Source organism: Macaca thibetana, chromosome 11 (assembly GCF_024542745.1).
Source record: "Macaca thibetana thibetana isolate TM-01 chromosome 11, ASM2454274v1, whole genome shotgun sequence".
Classification (NCBI taxonomy): domain Eukaryota; kingdom Metazoa; phylum Chordata; class Mammalia; order Primates; family Cercopithecidae; genus Macaca; species Macaca thibetana.
The window spans coordinates 52,513,200-52,524,430 of record NC_065588.1 but is presented as its reverse complement, the minus strand read 5'-3'; the positions used below and the strand labels follow the sequence as shown (position 1 = coordinate 52,524,430).

Below are 11,231 nucleotides of genomic sequence, written 5' to 3'. Positions count from 1 at the left end.
ACCCCGCGGCCGCCTTGTTACGAAGCTCTAGGATGCTGACCAGGTCTCTGGAAAAGGGAGAGGGGCCGGACCCGCAGCAGGTCACGCTGCAGGTCTGCCTCTCCGCAATGATCTCGCACCAATCTGCGTCAGCTCTAAGACACAAGTCACCTGCACCCCTCCAAAGCGAAGCGTGGCCGGCCAGGCCCACACGTTCTTGTCGGGAAGAACACAGAGTTCTCCCTCCCAAAGGACTATATAGTGCTGGCTAGGCCTATATAGACTCTAGACTAGACTTCCGGTCTAGAGTGGAGGCCTGGCCAGCCTTCGTCCCTCCTGGTAGGCCGCTCGTGGCTGGTAGTGTAGGGGCTGAGTTAAACAAAGAGGCGGGGTTTGGTGACGAGCTTCCGCCGGGTTGCGTAGCAGCGGTGGGCGGGACAAAGGATCCGTCTGAGAAGGCGACGAGTGGTCGGAGTCTTCTTTCCCCTCCTTCCCCTTTCCCTTCCCTACCCGGGAGAGGCTAGGACCCGGCACCAGGGCACTACTGTGGCCGCTGCGGCCTCAGCTCCGACTGGGTCAGGTTGCGGAGACTCCAGGCCGCTTCCAGGGCGGTGCGTACTGCGCCTGCGCGATCTTCCACCTAAAAGAGGGTGTGGGAGGGGAGGAGGTGATGTCCCAGGGGTATTGGGGCGGGGGGCTGAAATACTGGGGTTCAGAAGGAGGGATGGTGGTAGAGATAAAAATGTGGGCAGGGAAGCAGCACGGGCGAGGAGTCGGGAGGTGAGAAGGGGGCCCTGGAGATTGGGCTGTTGGGGAAGGTCCGTTGGAATAGGGGAGCTTTGAGAAGTGCGGGAGCGGCCAGAGCTAGCTGGAGGACCCGCAGCCGCGGACCTGGGGGAACAGCGTGGTGTTTAAATGGGCAATGATTGACGGGCCAGAAGCGGAGGAAGGGAGCATTCCGGGGGCCAGCCTGGGCAGGGGCGGTGGAACCTAAACCCCCGCCCTCCAAGCGCCATAGCTTGGCTCCTCTCCCATGCCTTGTCTTTGGCAGCCTTGTCCTCTCATTCCTTCCCCACTCCTCACCCCCTCCCAGCCCTCCATGAAGGAATCTCACATTCTTCACATCCGTGCGCTTGGTTTGCAGCCTGGCTCTCTGACAGGTTTCACACACCACACACTGGAAGGCCTTCCCTAACTCAGGACTTTGGGAAATTGGGGAGTGGGGAGGAGGGGGCCAGAGGCAGAGCAGAAAGCCAGGAGGGGTGAGGGCGTTTTGCTTGAGGGATTGACAAACTGCTTCCCTATTCAGAAACTTCATTTCACCTAATAGCAAGTGGGGTTGTTAATGAGGCCACTGTTCTTAGGGACTGGCCCGTGATAGTGTTACCCTTTTCTATAGAGGGGTTTTAGAGTCTCACAATAGGGCGAGAGGCTGATAGTGTCGTTGGCTGATAGTTTTGCCCCAAATAAGAATGGAGTGGACTAGTGGTAGAGAATGTGAGTGATGCAGTGTTACTACCTTGCATGTCCAGCCGACCGACCTGTGGCTAGGCCTACCTGCTAGTAAAAAGAAGGAACAAGCTTCTTTCAAGCATTTCCTCTCCGACTCTCAGTACTCTAAATTTATTTTGCGTTATATATATATTTTTAAGACGGAGTCTCACTCTTATCACACAGGCTGGAGTGCAGTGGCACAATCTCGGCTCGCTGCAACCTCCTTCTGGATTCAAGCAATTCTCCTGCCTCAGCCTCCTGAATAGCTGGGATTACAGGCACCTGCCACCATGCCTGGCTAATTTTTTGTATTTTTAGTAGAGATGGGGTTTCACCATGTTGCCAGGCTGGTCTCAAACCCCTGACCTCAGCCTGGCACGGTGGCACACACCTGTAATCCTAGTACTTTGGGAGGCCGAGGCGGGCAGATTGCCTGAGCTCAAGAGTTCGAGACCAGCCTGGGCAACACAGTGAAACTCCGTCTCTACTAAAAATATAAAAAATTAGCTGGGCATGGCTGTGTGCGCCTGTAGTCCCAGCTACTTGGGAAGCTGAGGCAGGAGAATTGCTTGAACCCGGGAGGCAGAGGTTGCAGTGAGCTGAGATTGCGCTGTTGCACTCCAGCCTGGGCAACAGAGCGAGACTCTGTCTCCCCACAGTTCCCTCCGCCCCAAAAAAAAAACCCTGACCTTAGGTGATCAGTCCACCTCGGCCTCCCAAAGTGCTAGGATTACAGGCATGAGCCACTGCACCTGGCCTTATTTTGTATTCTGTTGCTACAAATAATCTTACTTTAGGATAACAGTATTTAGTATCCTTTCATATTCATTTATTTATTTATTTATTTTTGAGACCGGGTCTCACTCTGTCACCCAGGCTAATGTGCAGTGCTGCAATCTCTGCTCACTGCAGTCTCTGCTTCCTGGGCTCAGTTGATCTTCCTGCTTCAGCCTCCTCAGAAGCCGGGACTACAGGCACTCATGCCACCATGCCCGGCTAATTTTTGTTTTTTTTGTAGAGACAAGGTTTCACTATGTTGCCCAGGCTGGTCTCAAACTCTTGGACTCAAGTGATCCACCCACCTCGGCCTCCCAAAGCGCTGGGATTACGGATGTGAGCCACTGCGTCCAGCCTCCTTTCATATTTATTTCATTTGATTTGCAGGACAGTATGTATAAGAGGTGTGCATGTGTTTATACGTGTATACACATACACACATATAGACACCTTATATTAGGCCGGGCACAGTGGCTTACGCCTGTAACCCCAGCACTTTGGGAGGCCAAACGTGACGGATCACATGAGGCCAATCTGAGACCAGCCTGACCAACGTGTTGAAACCCCGCCTCTACTAAAGTATAAAACTTAGCCTGGCATAGTGACACGTGTCTGTGATCCCAGCTACTCAGGAGGCTGAGGCAGGAGAATTGTTTGAACCTGGGAGGTGGAGGTTGGCATGAGCTGAGGAGATCGTGTCACTGCACTCTATCCTGGGCGACAGAGCAAGACTCCATCTCAAAAAAAAAAAAAAAAAAAAAAAAAATAGGCCAGGCATGGTGGCTCACGCCTGTAATCCCAGCACTTTGGGAGGCCCAGGTGGGCGGATCACAAAGTCAGGAGATCGAGACCATCCTGGCCAACATGGTGTAACCCCGTCTCTACTAAAAATACAAAAACTAGCTTGGCATGATGGCGCACACCTGTAGTCCCAGCTACTTGGGAGGCTGAGGCAGGAGAATCGCTTGAACCCAGGAGGCAGAGGTTGCAGTAAGCTGAGATCATGCCACTGTACTCCAGCCTAGCGACAGAGCAACACTCTGTCTCAAAAAAAATATATGTATATATAAAATATATATAATACTTCTATATATTATATATACGTTATATTAACATATGAGGCAGGTCTCATTTTTCTCTACTTGACAGTTGAAGAAACAGAAAAACTACAGCAGGGTTACTTGACTTGTTTAAATGTGTACATTTATGGGTGGGCGCAGTGGCTGGTGCCTGTAATCCCAGCACTTTGGGAGGCTGAGGTTGGAGGATTGCTGGTGCCTGCCCAGGAGTTAAAGACCAGCCTGGGCAACGTGTCCAAACCCCGTGTCTACCAAAAATACAAAAATTAGTCAGGCGTGCTAGTGTGTGCCTGTGGTCCCAACTATTTGGGAGACTGAGGTGGGAGGATTGCTGGAGCCTGGGAAGGCAAGGCTGTAGTGAGCTATGATCATGCCACTGTACTCCAGCCTGGGCAATAGAGCAAGACCCTGTCTCAAAAAATAATAATAAAAATAATAATTTATGTGGGCCGGGTGCAGTGGCTCACACCTGTAATCCCAGCATTTTGGGAGGCTGAGGCAGGTGTATCACCTGAGGTCAGGAGTTTGAGACCAGCCTGGCCAACGTGGTGAAACCCCATCTCTACTAAAAATACAAAAATTAGCCGGGCATGGTGGTGGGCGCCTGTAATGCCAGCTACTCTGGAGGCCGAGGTAGGAGAATCACTTGGCTCGGGAAGCGGAGGCTGCAGTGAGCCAAGATCGCACCATTGCACTCCAGCCTAGGTGACAGAGTGAGACTCTGTCTCAAAATAATAATAATAATGTATGTGAATGCACTTCGGAAACATAAAAGCAGCAGTCCCCAGCCTTTTTGTGAAAGACAGGTTTTCTACAGATGGTAGGCGAGGGGATGGTTTTGGGATGAAACTCTTCCACCTCAGATCATCAGGCATTAGATTCTCATAGGGAGTGGGCAACCTAGATCCTTCGCATGTGCAGTTCACAATAGGGTTCGTGCTTCTATGAGAATCAAATGCTGCTGATGATCTGACAGGAGATGGAGCTCAGGCCTCAGTGCTTGCTTGTTTCCTGCTCACCTCCTTTTGTACAACCCGGTTCCTAATAGGCCACAGTCTGGTACTGGTCCATCTGGGGATTTGGGGACCTCTGCATTAAAGCATCATCCTGTACACGTATTATGGATCTATGCATTTGTGTGTGTGTGTGTGTGTGTGTGTGTGTGTGTTTTGAGTTGGAGTCTTGCTGTGTCGCCTAGGCTGGAGTGCAATGGCACGATCTCAGCTCACTGCAACCTTCGCCTCCCGAATTCAAGCAGTTCTCCCTGCCTCAGCTTTCTGAGTAGCTGGGATTACAGGCACCCACCACCACGCCTGGCTAATTTTTATATTTTTAGTAGAGATGGGGTTTTGCTGTGTTGGCCAGGCTCATCTCGAACTCCTGACCTCAGGTGATCCACCCTCCTCGGCCTCCCAAAATGCTGGGATTCCAGGCGTGAGCCATCGCACCCAGCCGGACCTGTGCGTTTTGTAGTCACAGATTTGGAATCGTTATTACTGGTAGTTATGTGCACTGAATAAAAGAATCGTAAATCTCCAACAACTCCTCTTCTCTGCTTTTCCTCTTGTCCTTTTCTTTCCTCTTCCCAACTATGTTCCAATCTACTGGACCCTGTGTGTGTGCTTCCTTAGCTGGTGAGCTCCCTCCTTAGAAGGTAGTCTTACTTGCCTAGCACTGAAAACTTAGTGTTTAATGGAGTTGTCTCATCCTCTCCAACCAACTGCCAGATCCATCTGTCCAGTCTCCTTGCCAAGTGGAGGTAGTTCTCCTGACTCTCCTTTCTCTTCCTTGTTTCTATTACTAGAGTACTCCTGATTGTGACATCACATTCATCCCCTGGGTGATGGAGCTTGTCACTGGGAAGGAAGACTCAGTCGGAGAATAGCCAACAAGATGGGTTACTGGGAGAATCTCTTCAGTGGCACTGAGTGGAGGCATCAGGGGGTTGGAGCCTTGTGAACAGGGAACCTGCCCCCCAACACTTGAAAGGTAAAGAGCTTTGATTCAGAATCCCATTCCAGGCCTTAACCCTCTTCTCTGTCACTTGGGATTCCTTCTGCCCTTGAAAGCCCAGTTCTTAAAACTTCTTTCTGCAGAAAGCTTTCTGTGATTAATCTGTACCATTTGTTCTTTTCTGTATATTTTACAACTTACATTAATTATTAACTTTTACTTGTTAAGTATTTGCTTAATACGTTTATGTGTTTTTTTCCTATGTACTCATTGGGCTCAAGCCTATACCTTAGTTTGAGGACAAGGATTATGTGTTTCTTCTTCTTTTTTTTTTTTTTTTTTTGAGACAGAGTCTTGCTCTGTCACCTAGGCTGGAGTGCAGTGGCACAATCTCAGCTCACTGCAACCTTCACCTCCTGGGTTCAAGCAGTTCTCCTGCCTCACCCTCCCAAATAGCTGGGATTATGGCTAATTTTTGTGTTTTTAGTAGAGATGGGGTTTTACCACGTTGGTCAGGCTGGTCTCGAACTCCTGACTTCAGGTGATCCGACTACCTTGGCCTCCCAAAGTGCTGAGATTATAGGTATAAGCCACTGCGCCCGGCCACGTATTTCTTCTTTATGTCTCTATTGATAAGGAGATTATGTATTTAGGATGCTGAAATTTGGGGTAACCACACAAATAGTGCTTGGAGCTGCTGACCAACTGGGAGGTCATTGCTGGCCTTTAATGCCTGGCAGGCCTCTTTTTAGACATTAGATGAGTTCTTGAAGAATTATATGCCTTCTGGATTATTTTGTAAATTGAATAAATTAAAACTAAAGAGACCTAATTTTAAAATCCCCATGTGGTTAATTCAATATGATCCACGGCATTCTGGAATTAGACAGAACCTTAGAACCACTCATCTCACAAGTAAGGAAACTGAGTTCCGAAGAGGGGAAGTGATTTCAGTCTAAGGGTTCTGTTGCTTAAGTGAAAAAGATCTCTTCCGTTCACATAAAAAGTCAAGAGCTGCTTGGAGAGAGCAAGGTCAGTTAGTGTTAGAGCCAGGATACCTTTTATAACATAATTACCCATTAATTTATCTTTTTTTTTTTTTTTTTGAGACAGAGTCTCGCTCTGCCGCCCTGGCTGGAGTGCAGTGGCGCATGGTCTCTGCTCACTGCAAGCTCCGCCACCTGGGTTCACATCATTCTCCTGCCTCAGCCTCCCAAGTAGCTGGGACTACAGGCGCCCGCCACCACGCCCAGCTAATTTTTTGTTTTTTTTTTTAAGTAGAGACAGGGTTTCACCATGTTAGCCAGGATGGTCTTGATCTCCTGACCTCATGATCCACCCGCCTCGGCCTCCCAAAGTATGGGGATTACAGGCGTGAGCCACCGTGCCCGGCCCCATTAATTTATCTTTTTTTTCTTTTTTTTTTTTTGAGATGGAGTCTTGCTCTGTCGCCAGGCTGGAGTGCAGTAGTGCAATCTCAGCTCACTGCAGTTTCTACCTCCTGGGTTCAAGTGATTCTCCTGCCTCAGCCTCCCAAGTAGCTGGGACTACAGGCACATGCCATCACACCCAGCTAATTTCTTGTGTTTTTATTAGAGACAGGGTTTCACCATGTTGGCCAGGATGGTCTCAATCTCTTGATCTCATGATCCACCTGCCTCGGCCTCCCAAAGTGCTAGGATTACAGGCGTGAGCCACCAGTCCGGCCTATTTTTGTTTTATATGCTCAATCTTAGAATCTTAGAATCATAGAACTTATAGAGCACCTTAGAACTTACGTAGCCCAGGATGCTTCATTTCATGTAGGGAACTGAGGCCCAGAGAGGCCAAATAAGTTGTCCAAGGTCATACATTTGGTTAGTGATAAAGCTAGAACTAGGACTCGGGTTTCTGGATTCCTAACACAGTTTTTTTTTTTTTTCCAGAACTATTCACTGGGACACAGGGAGATATGATGAAATGTTTTAGAGACACCTGTGAGATCCTTTGCCAGCTAATTTTTTGACCACATTGAAGTTTCTAGGAGTCATCTGTTTCCTTAGATCAGGGCAGGTTCTGGGGCCCTTTCTCTATGTGTTTAATTGTAGTGATCAGAGCTGGAGAATCCTCAGACCTCTGCACCTTTGTTGTATTCAGGGCATAGAGGAGAGAGAATGGTAGATGGGAGACTGCATACTTATACCTGACTTTTGCCCTTATGTTTTTGCCACAAAATTGATGGCAGCATGCCCAGCTACCCAAAATGTAAATCATGGGTTAGAGTGACTTCTCTAATGGTTCTCTAAGCATGTGTGCATGAATGAATGTGCATGGTTTCATCTATGCTTATGGGTTCAAGAAATCCTGAATAAGTGTGGATAAATGTCCTTTAGGAAAAATGTGAATTCCTAGCTTTCTCTAGTGGGAGACCAGAGAAAACAACCACAGCAGTAAGTTAAAAGGGCATAGAAAGGGGTCTGATAAGGCTCTTGCATTCCTTCATAAAAATTATTCTATTATAATGCTGACCGGGAATAAAGAGATATCCCAGTATAACACTGAGGAGGTAAAGTAGCATAGTTACCTGTTTTGGATTTGGCCTATGGAATAGGAGACTGGAAGTGCAGTTTTCATTTTGGGTTTAGTATGGTCAGATAAGGGAGGTTGGCAGAACTCTTGTAAGGCCTCAAGGGACACTTCAGTGGTACTTCAATTCAGCTCCCCAGGTTTGAGTAAAACCTCCTAAGGCCTTTTCCTATCCTACACCCAAGGACAATATCCAGGAAACCGCTTCCAGTGGCTGTGGTCACTGGCTATGACTCTTGAGGTCCCTGTGATTTCAGGTTTACTAAGGGCTACTGCCCCAGGGCAGTGAGCAGCTGAATTATTTTGAGGCATCCCCCCTGGAATGATAACCTTTCCTTATGACAACCCACTGCAGTGTCAAGAATCCCAGAGATTAGAAGGAATAGTCAAGTAAACCTAACCTGATAGATTGAGATTGTCTGCCTGGGGACAGTGCAAGGCAGCCTAGTCTAGAGCTGACTTCCAAGGTTGCGTATAACCATGTCAACATTGGTTTCCCATAGATGACAAATAGGAAATACCCTAACCAGATTAGAAATCTAAATTTCCCCTTAATTCTTAAGGCCACATCCCTGAAAGGGTACAGTTATAAAAAGGTGAATAAAGCAGAACCTCCAGAAAGACAAAGAGGGGTTTAGATTTAGGAATAACATTGTTTAGCATCTCTGCAGGTTTGAAAATACTGACTTTATGATGGGAACCTTACAGCTCCTAATTTGGCTGGTGGGTTCCCATACTCTGTGGCCATCTCTGCACCAACTCAGGCAAGTTCTTTTCTGTTTATTTTGGGGGACATGGGATCTCCTGAAATCCCATTAAGAAAAATTTTCAGAATTTGTGTTCCTCCTCAAGACAATATTATTAGCATTGCTTTAAAATGAAAAGACGGCTGGACACAGTAGCTCACGTCTATAATCCCAGTACTTTTGGGAGGCTGAGGTGGGAGGATCGCTTGAGCCCAGTAATTCAAGACCAGCCTGGGCAACTTGGTGAGACCCATCTCTATTAAAAATATATATATATACACCAGCTGGTATGGTGGCACACACCTGTAGTCCCTGCTACTCAAGAGGCTGAGTTGGGAGGGTCGTTTGAGCCTGGGAGATTGAGGTGGCAGTGAGCCATGATTGTGGCACTGCACTCCAGCCTGGATGACAGAATGAGATCCTGTCTTTTAAAAAAAAAAAAAAAAAAAAGAAAAAATATTCAATGAAACATAGTACAAGCTCTAGGCCTATTTTCTTTCTTTCTTTCTTTCTTTTTTTTTTCTGGAGACAGTCTCTCTCTGTCATCCAGTCTGGAGTACAGTGGCTTGATCTTGGCTCACTGCAGCCTCTACCTCCCAGGTTCCCGCCATTCTCCTGCCTCAGCCTCCCAAGTAGCTGGGACTACAGGCACCCGCCACCACGCCCGGCTAATTTTTTGTATTTTTAGTAGAGACGGGGTTTCACCGTGTTAACCAGGATGGTCTTGATCTCCTGACCTCGTGATCCACCCGCCTCGGCCTCCCAAAGTGCTGGGATTACAGGCGTGAGCCACCGTGCCCGGCCTCTAGGCCTATTTTCTACATTACCTTATAGCAACAAGGAGAAGAGTTTAATTTTTTTGTTTTGTTTTTGAGACAGAGTCTCACTCTGTCACCCAGGCTGGAGTGTAATGGCCCGATCTCGACTCACTGCATCCTCCGCCTCCTGGGTTCAAGCAGTTCTCCTGCCTTAGCCTCCTGAGTAGCGGGGATTACAGGTGCCCACCACTATGCCTGGCTAATTTTTGTGTTTTTAGTAGAGATGGGGTTTCACCATGTTGGCCAGGCTGGTCTTGAACGCCTGACCTCAAATGATCTGCCCGCCTCGGCCTCCCAAAGTGCTAGGATTACAGGCATGAACCACCGGGCCTGGCCTAGATTAATGTTATTTTAATTGTTGCTCCTTACACCAAGGATAACTGTTTTATTTCCAGAGACAGGGTCTCACTCTGTCACCCAGCCAGCACCAGCATGGCTCACTGATGCCTCAACCTCCTGCGTTCAAGCAATCCTCCCACCCAGGAGTTCCAGACTAGCCTGTGCAACACAGTGAAACCTTGTCTCTACTAAATATAATAAATTAGCTGGGTGTGGTTGGCAGCACCTGTGGTCCTAGTGACTCAGGAGACTGAGTCAGGAGAATTGCTTGAGCCTCCAAGGTCAAGACTACAGTGAGCTGTGATGGTACCACTGCATTCCAGCCTGGGTGATAGAGCGAGATCCTGTCTCAAAAAAAAAAAAAAAAAAAATTAAATCTTGTGGAAATATGTGACCTAGATTGAAAGTGTAATCTCCGCATCTAGATTTTTTTTTTTTCTTTTTTTTTTTTTTTTGAGATGGAATTTTGCTCTTGTTGCCCAGACTGGAGTGCAGTGGTGCTATCTCGGCTCACTGCAACCTCCACCTCCCAGGTTCAAGCGATTCTCCTGCCTTAGCCTCCCAAGTAGTTGAGATTACAGACATGCGCCACCACACCCAGCTAACTTTTTATATTTAGTAGAGATGGGGTTTCACCATGTTGGTCAGACCAGTCTCGAACTCCTGACCTCAGGTGATCCACCCACCTTGGCCTCCCAAAGTGCTAGGATTACAGGCATGCACCACCTCATCCAGCCTACATCTGGATTTTTTTTTTTTGAAGTGGAGTCTTGCTCTGTTGCCCAGGCTGGAGTGCAGTGGCACAATCTCAGCTCACTGCAAGCCCCGCCTCCCAGGTTCACGCCATTCTTCTACCTCAGCCTCTTGAGTAGCTGGGACTACAGGCACCCGCCACTACGCCTGGCTAATTTTTTGTATCTTTTTTAGTAGAGACGGGGTTTCACTGTGTTAGCCATTGTGGTCTTGATCTCCTGACCTCGTGATCCGCCCACCTCAGCCTCCCAGAGTGCTGGGATTACAGACGTGAGACACCGTGCCTGGCCCTTTTTTTTTTTTTTTTTTTTCTTGAGACGGAGTTTCATTCTTGTGGCCCAGGCTGGAGTGCAGTGGCACGATCTCCGCTTACCACAACCTCTGCCTCCCGGGTTCAAGCAATTCTCCTGCCTCAGCCTCCCGAGTAGCTGAGATTACAGGCATGTGCCACCACGCCAGGCTAATTTTAGTATTTTTAGTAGAGATGGGATTTCATCATGTTGGTCAGGCTGGCCTTGAACGCCCAACCTCAGGTGATCTGTCCCCTTTGGCCTCCCAAAGTGCTGGGATTACAGGCATGAGCCACCGCGTCTGGTCCTATATTTTTTTCTCTTTTTTTTTCTTTTTTGAGATGGAGTCTCGCTCTGTTGCCCAGGCTGGAGTGCAGTGGTGCAATCTCGGCTCACTGCAACCTCCACCCCCCGAGTTCAAGCAGTTCTCCTGCCTCA

General features: G+C 48.2%; 1 protein-coding gene across 4 annotated transcripts in view; it reads left to right on the top strand.

Annotated features, from left to right (window-relative positions):
- The first annotated feature begins 394 nt into the window (after positions 1-394).
- The window catches only part of RNF41 (ring finger protein 41), a 30,450-nt gene continuing 19,613 nt past the window's right edge, over positions 395-11,231 (top strand). Inside the window, exons 1-4 of one of the 4 annotated variants that reach the window (XM_050749176.1) lie at positions 395-590; positions 5,134-5,318; positions 7,208-7,258; positions 8,556-8,611. The gene's annotated coding sequence lies outside the window, so the exon portion shown is untranslated. The remainder of the gene's footprint in view (positions 591-5,133; positions 5,319-7,207; positions 7,259-8,555; positions 8,612-11,231) is intronic. The other 3 variants (XM_050749177.1, XM_050749175.1, XM_050749174.1) reach the window with 3 other exon arrangements.